Below are 6,959 nucleotides of genomic sequence, written 5' to 3' on the forward strand. Positions count from 1 at the left end.
TCAAATCCATTTACCCATACTGCTTATCAATGGAAACATATAATCAACAATTTTTCACAAATTCCATTGTAACAAGCTTGGATGCTAACACACTTGACTTGATCTGGGGTGACAGTCCCCAGATATATCTCTCTATTTTCTTGCTCTCGAGAGCAACTATATCAGGTCATAGAATTTCCAGACTGGAAGTGGGAACGGAACACAATGGATTTCATTACCAAGTCGCCCAAGACGTCAGGTAGTCATGATACTATCTACGTGATTTTCGATAGATTAACCAAGTCCGTCCACTTCCTGCTAATCAAAGAAATAGACAAAATTGAGAAAACTTTTAATTTATTTCATTCTATGCCCAATATGGCCCAAAATGTTGAAGTAAATTAATGTGGGTCCAATTAGAGCCCAATTAAGGGTTCTAAGCCCATGATAGTCAAATTGGAAGCTTATTGGTCCATTGAGTCCAATAAGGAAGTCCTAGCACATGAGGGTATTTATGTGAATTTACCCTAATGGACCTTTTCTAAACAGATTTTTAATGCCTATATTACGTCTTCTTCTCCCCCCCCCCCCCCCCCCCCCCCCCCCCAATTCAATCGAACACTTCTACTCTAAGAGAAAGAAACTTGCAAAAATTGTGAAACATAACAGTATATAATAAGAATTGATATCCTTTGAACAAACAACTCTGCAAGTTAAAAAGTTGATGGAGTGAGGATGAACCCTTGAGACACCAACAATATACTAACTTGATTATAATGCTAGTTCTTAAGTTAACACTTAAGCTTGGAACAAAATACCCAAGTATATATTCCAAGAGAGAAAAGCAAGTAACAATATCTTCAAGAACTCAAAGCTAAAGAAGAGACGGGGAGAGGGTGAAGAAGCTCACGAATTTTTTGGGCGAAAATGCAAGACAAAATGTGTGTCTAATACAAGTGCAACTCGGACCGTCCCTATAATGGTTTTTTCTTACTCGGACCGTCCCGACGAATATAAAATGACTATTTTACCATTTTTATTTATTTTTTGTTTTACTTATACTTTGTTTTCTAATTTATATTAGAAAAATAAAAAAAAACGGTCAAACACCTACACACCGCTCAAACCCAACCACTCTAATGTTTCAGGAACAACCTTATACTCTCCGGCTAGTCACTGACCACCAGCCACCGATCTCCGACTATGAAATGACCTCCGGTTATACCATCTCCAGCCACCTACCACCAAAAAACCCAACAATCCTAAAAAAAACCCATACACGTCACACTCTGGTTCTCCCTTCCTATCTATCCCCTTCTTCACCATATCTATCCCCTTCTTCACCAGACACTTTTTTCCGACACCACCCATCAGTTAACATCGGAGAAGATGAAGGGTTCCGACCAATTCTAGCTACCAGCACCCTTTTCCTCCAGCATCCACCACCCTTTACCTCCAACAACCACCTGTAAAGAGCACCAAACCAAACCAAACCTAAAAAAAACTTGAAATTAGTTCCAAAAAACGAAATAAAAAATGGTTTCAGAGACTGAAATCGAAGTCAAAATCCTACATATGGTGGTGGTCTTCTTCTCCAGGACACACTTCCGGAAAAAACAGAGGAGCATTCAAAGAACGTTTCCCTAAATTTTTCTCCTTCCCGTTTTCTATCTTTTTTTTTATCTAAAACAAAATCAGTAAGAAAAAGGAGACTCGGTGCGAAAAAAGGCTCCACTTGAACCCATGTCCTTCCCCTCCCCTTTCATCTTCTCCGACCAATCTACGAGTTGCAGGTATGGCCGTGGCGGCACTGTAGTTCCATTGATGGAGGTGTTCAGATCTGATACAATCTGATACAGCGAGGTGCAAAGATGATGGCGACATCAGAACTTGAGAGAGAGATTGTTTCTGGTGGACTCCAATACACATATGTAGGTGGAGTGAAGCCATACCGACAACCCATCTGAAGAAGATGGTGTAGGTAGGATTAGGGTATATGGTAAGTGGTGGTGGTGGCGGGCCCATTTTTTGTTTATCTTTATTTTTAATTTCCTTTTAAATAGTTAATAGCAAACGAATTAAAAAATATATCAAAAAGAAATAAAAAGGGAAAAATAATCATTTTATGTTCGTCGGGGACGGTCCGAGTGAGAAAAAAACATTATAGGGACGGTCCAAGTTAATTTTTGAAAATAAGGATTTAACGTGCAATTTGACACTCAGACGAGGGATGAATTGTGTAATTTACTCGCATAAAAAATATTAGAAGACCGTACATGATATGAGGAAAATATCTATCCCCGAACGTGCTCTATAAAGATGGATCGTGATAGGGACCGACAATATTAATCTCTATACTGATACATGTAGTAATAGTTCTCCATAACTAGGAATGTTGTAAAACACAAGAACTTTAAACCAATTATAAACCCATAATAATTGATATATCGAAACACTACATAAGAAAAAATAAATAGTCTTGCAACTAATTTCTTGAAACTTTTAAGTAAGAACCTAGTTCGGTAAGGCTGTGTTTGGTGCGCCACAGCTAGCTTATTTTTCGAGTTTTTTTATGTTGTCGTGTTTGGTAAGCCAAAAAGTAGCTTTTAAGCGAACTTATAAGCTAGCTTTTTGAAAAGCTACTTAGACTAGCTTTTTAGGAGCATTTTAAAATTTTTTTCAAATACACCCCTTAATTAATTATAAAAACACATACTCCTAGATGTCCTTTTATGTAATTTTATATATTTCAGCTAGTTTTACCAGACGTTATTTTTTATCAGCTAGCTTTTCAACTACCAGCTAGCTTTTTATTTAACAACTAGTTTTTCATCTATCAGCTAGCTTTTCAGCTAACAGCTATCTTTTCAGCTAGTACGCCAAACATAGCCTAAGTCTTGACTCCACAAAAATTTGCAGTATTTGTTGACACGCCTTGTTCTTTTGAGTGGATCGAGAGTCTTATAGCGTGCTCATTTAGCCAATAAAAATGAAGAAGTGAGCAACATTGTAACATCTGAGCTTATAGTAGTACCAACTGTCAAATCTTGTACCCAAATCAATTTCCAGTACTTAATCGAAGAAATCTCAAGAAATTTCAAGTTCATTGAAGCTTCCTCGGTGAGAAGTCTGATCATGAAAAAAAATAAAGTTAAGTATTTTATTTATTTCAATTTCATGTTTTCAATTTTAAGTCTTTTATGTTTATTTAATTTTTGTTTTGAGTTCCTTGTTATAACATCCACATCTTTCCATATTTTTATAATGTTTAATCAAACCCAAAAGAAGATCTAAACAAAGAAATGACAAGATCAAAGCTTTTTACCTTCAATAGATTGTGTAACGCTTGGTCCAAGTATTATTTATTTCTCAAAAATTTAGGGTTTTGGACTGGAACTCAACGATTTGGGGAGCTCCAACTCCTCGTGTAGGGATCTATGTAGACGCAGATTAAGGACTCAACTCGGCGAGTTGGGGAGCCCCAACTCAACGAGTAGACGCTGGAGAGGAAAACCCTAATTTTTAGGGTTTTCACCCTATTTAAAGGCCTTAAGCCTCATTGTTATCCTCCCTTATCACCCCCTTTGTCCAGAGAAACCCTAGTTCGTGCATTTCTTACCATTTTGAGTGTGTGAGAGCTTAAAGAGTGCTTTTTGGTGTTTGTTTGAAGAAACTTGAAGTAGGAGGTGCATAGCTGAAGGGAGAGGCTGTAGATCTGATGTTTACTCTGTTGTGGTAACCATTTTAAGGTATAAAGTCGATACCTTGGCCTTTTATTTCTTAGATCTTCTCCTATGAAAGTATATGGCCATTTTTAGCTTATTTTGGGGTCATTCTTGGATTTGAGCATGTCATGAAGTTATGACTTCAGATCTGGACATTTCATTGCCTCCTTTGACTTAAAGTTACAATCTTTATTAAGTCTTGGCCTTCCCTCATGCCCTAAATCCTTGTATAAGCTATGATTGAGTGTTTTAGCCCCCTTAATGCCATGCATTGATGTAAAGATAGCAACTTTACGTGATATCTCAGCCCTAGGGGACCAGATCTATAGTTTGGAGCTTTGGACTCGCCTAGAAGTAGCTGAATGAGTTAAGACTAGGGCAAACTCGAACGAGTTGCCTTTCCAACTTGACAAATTGGCCCGAGGTTTCCCCGATCTTCTGGACAATGTTTGAACTCGACGAGTTGCTGTGATAACTCGGCGAGTTGAATAGGGTTTTCTGATTTTGTGAGAACTGAGGGAATTCGACGAGTCGGAAGGTGCAGTCGACGAGTTGGGTCAACATGGACTGTTGACCTTGAATGTTGACTTTGAATCGCACCACGGTTGACCAAGTTTGACTTTAAGGGTATCTTTGGTATTTCAGGATTTTGATGAAGTTAGTCACATGGTGGTTGTAGGCAGTTGAGTTCGGGGCTGTGAGTTGGGATTTGATCTTATCGGTTCAAAATTTCTTGAGAGGTGAGTCTCCTCACCATACCAATGGATCGAAGGCACCAAGGCCTGCCCATTTTATGATATGTGATATGCTAGTTGATTATGTGGTATGCTAGTTGTGATACTTGCATGGAAGACCCCGGGGGGGTCCCGTGGCAGTAGACTAAGACCATGTGGGGGTTCCCATGGCATTTGGTATAAGACATTGGATGGTTTCCTTGGCATCCAAGTATGTAGCATGTTTAGCTTGTATGACATTTCTTTTGGTTAGCGAAGACCATGTGTGGGTTCCCATGGCAATTAGTAAAGACCATGTGGGGGTTCCCATGGCAGGTAGCTAAGACCATGTGTGGGGGTTCCCATGTCAGTGGGTTAAGACCATGTGGGGGTTCCCATGGCACCCGATGTAAGACCTTGGAGGGTTTCCATTGCATCTTTATATGTTAGTATGCATGGCTTATGTGATTTATGTAGCTGGTATGGTATATGTGATTATATGGATTGTGTGGGGTATGCTCCGGGGAACTCACTAAGCATTAGCTTACAATTTGTTGAATATTTCAGGTACATAAGAAGATAAGGGCAAGGGCCTGACTTGATGCCACAACATGCACTCTCTAGCGTTTTCATTGGGGACACTCTGATATTATGAATAATTTAATTAATGTTATGGATTCTGAAAACAAATGTGATTGGAACTTTATACTTATCGGAAATGATTTCGTTATTTAAAAATGAAAAATTTTATTGGAGATTTGGGCTGTTACAGATTGCAAAAGATGGGAAACTTTTGGATCTACAAGCTCCTTTCTAGGTGGTGATTCTTCAACAAGCTCCAAACTTTTCAAGGTGCACAAAATACTCCAAGATCCTTCACAATGGCTTAAAGGCTCCAAGATAAAGGCTAATGGTCGACTTTTAGGGTTTAGGAGGCTTAGAGGCTGATAAAAGACGAGGCTCATGAAGAAATGAGGTTTAAATAGGGGTCAAACACCAAAAATTAGGATTTTATGGCTGAAGGGAGTACGCCCCGCGTACCCCTTAGTACGCCCGACGTACTCAAAAGAACCCACGACCAATTAGATCATTACACCCAACGTACTTGGTGAGTATGCCCTGCGTACTCGACTAAGCTCTAAATGCTAAAACATCGGTTGGGCATAACTCGATCTACCTAAGTCCGTTTCTGACGAACTTTATATCCACGGAAAGGTGGCGAGAAGCCATACACTTCTAACAACACACCTTTTCCTTAAAACTTCCCAACCAAAAACCCAAAATTCATATAGGACTGAGTTATCAATTTACGATTATACCTTTGGGCTCCGAAACACCATCGAACACTCAGATCACTTAGACTATGACACACACATCCAAGAGGGCCAAATCCTTTCTCCCCCAAGGCCCTAAGCCTTATGATAAGTGATGATCGGGCTACAGCCCCAAATAACGAAGCGATTCGAAACCGAGTGTTACAGTTCTCACTACAAAACCTTATGAACTCACCAACGTAATGTTGACACTTTCTGTGACATCCCAAAGTTTAGGTCAAAGACTGTGCACGGTAAAGTTCACAGTAGATCTTTTAGTAATTTGACTCATTGCATTTTAGTGTATCTTATGTGAAATAAATGAGTTCATTTCAACTATTGTAAGATGTCAGATGGTATACTGCCTCCAAATGTGTAAACTGGCAAACGAATCAAACAGCTCAAACTGCAACTTAGGAATACGTATGAAAAACTGAAATTTCATATTAAGTAGTCGTGAGAAATACAAACACTCTAGCCTTATAGCACGTGTTTCCTAGATTCCGAAAATATAAAGAACGTCCAAAATGGAGTTCGTATGCAAAAGTTACGACCATTTTAAGAATCCAAACCAGTATAATAATGATTTTCTTAAAACCGCTAAAACTACTTCTATTCGTTGAAGGACGTGCACACCTCAAAGGGAAATTCTGAGAGCATTTTTGGACTCAGGCTATAGCCTAATATTTAATTCACATTTGAAATATTTTTAGTAAAAATATTTATAAAAGTTGAAAAATCAGACGTTTTTTTGAAAGACCCCAACTATCGTATTTATAAAAGACCCAAACTTTCATACTATTCTAAAATTTTTCTTAAGTTACTCCTCAAAACATGCTACATGCATATTTATAAAAACAATATTTTATATTGATAAAGTGATTACAAAATATTGGATACAAACCGGCTAAGTTTTATTACATTTCATGTCTACCCAGGAATCTACTATTCATATACATGCATGAACATTAAAATACAGAGAAATAGTATTAACTATTCTAAATCTTTCAGCAGTATAAAACTATATTGGATACTCATCACCTGCAATTGTTAAATATTGAGAAGGATAAGCGATAACGCTTAGTGAATTCAATAAATAGATACAATATCTTATGCCTTATATATATCAATATGACAGAAGCAAAAGGGAACAATAGCAACAATAGCATATGCGTATCATATGTCAGGCTTTCAATATCAACTCAAGATTTGATTCAAAGATTTACAAT

At 38.0% G+C, this 6,959-nt stretch overlaps 1 long non-coding RNA gene across 1 annotated transcript; it reads right to left on the reverse strand.

Annotated features, from left to right (window-relative positions):
* Positions 1-648: 648 nt before the first annotated feature.
* Positions 649-2,027, reverse strand: LOC111891518 (uncharacterized). The gene is made up of 2 exons (XR_002850223.3): positions 1,553-2,027; positions 649-1,473 (listed from the first exon to the last, which is right to left on the reverse strand). It is a non-coding gene; the product is annotated as an uncharacterized LOC111891518 (long non-coding RNA).
* Positions 2,028-6,959: the final 4,932 nt, after the last annotated feature.

Source organism: Lactuca sativa, chromosome 4 (assembly GCF_002870075.4).
Source record: "Lactuca sativa cultivar Salinas chromosome 4, Lsat_Salinas_v11, whole genome shotgun sequence".
NCBI classification, from domain to species: Eukaryota; Viridiplantae; Streptophyta; class Magnoliopsida; order Asterales; family Asteraceae; genus Lactuca; species Lactuca sativa.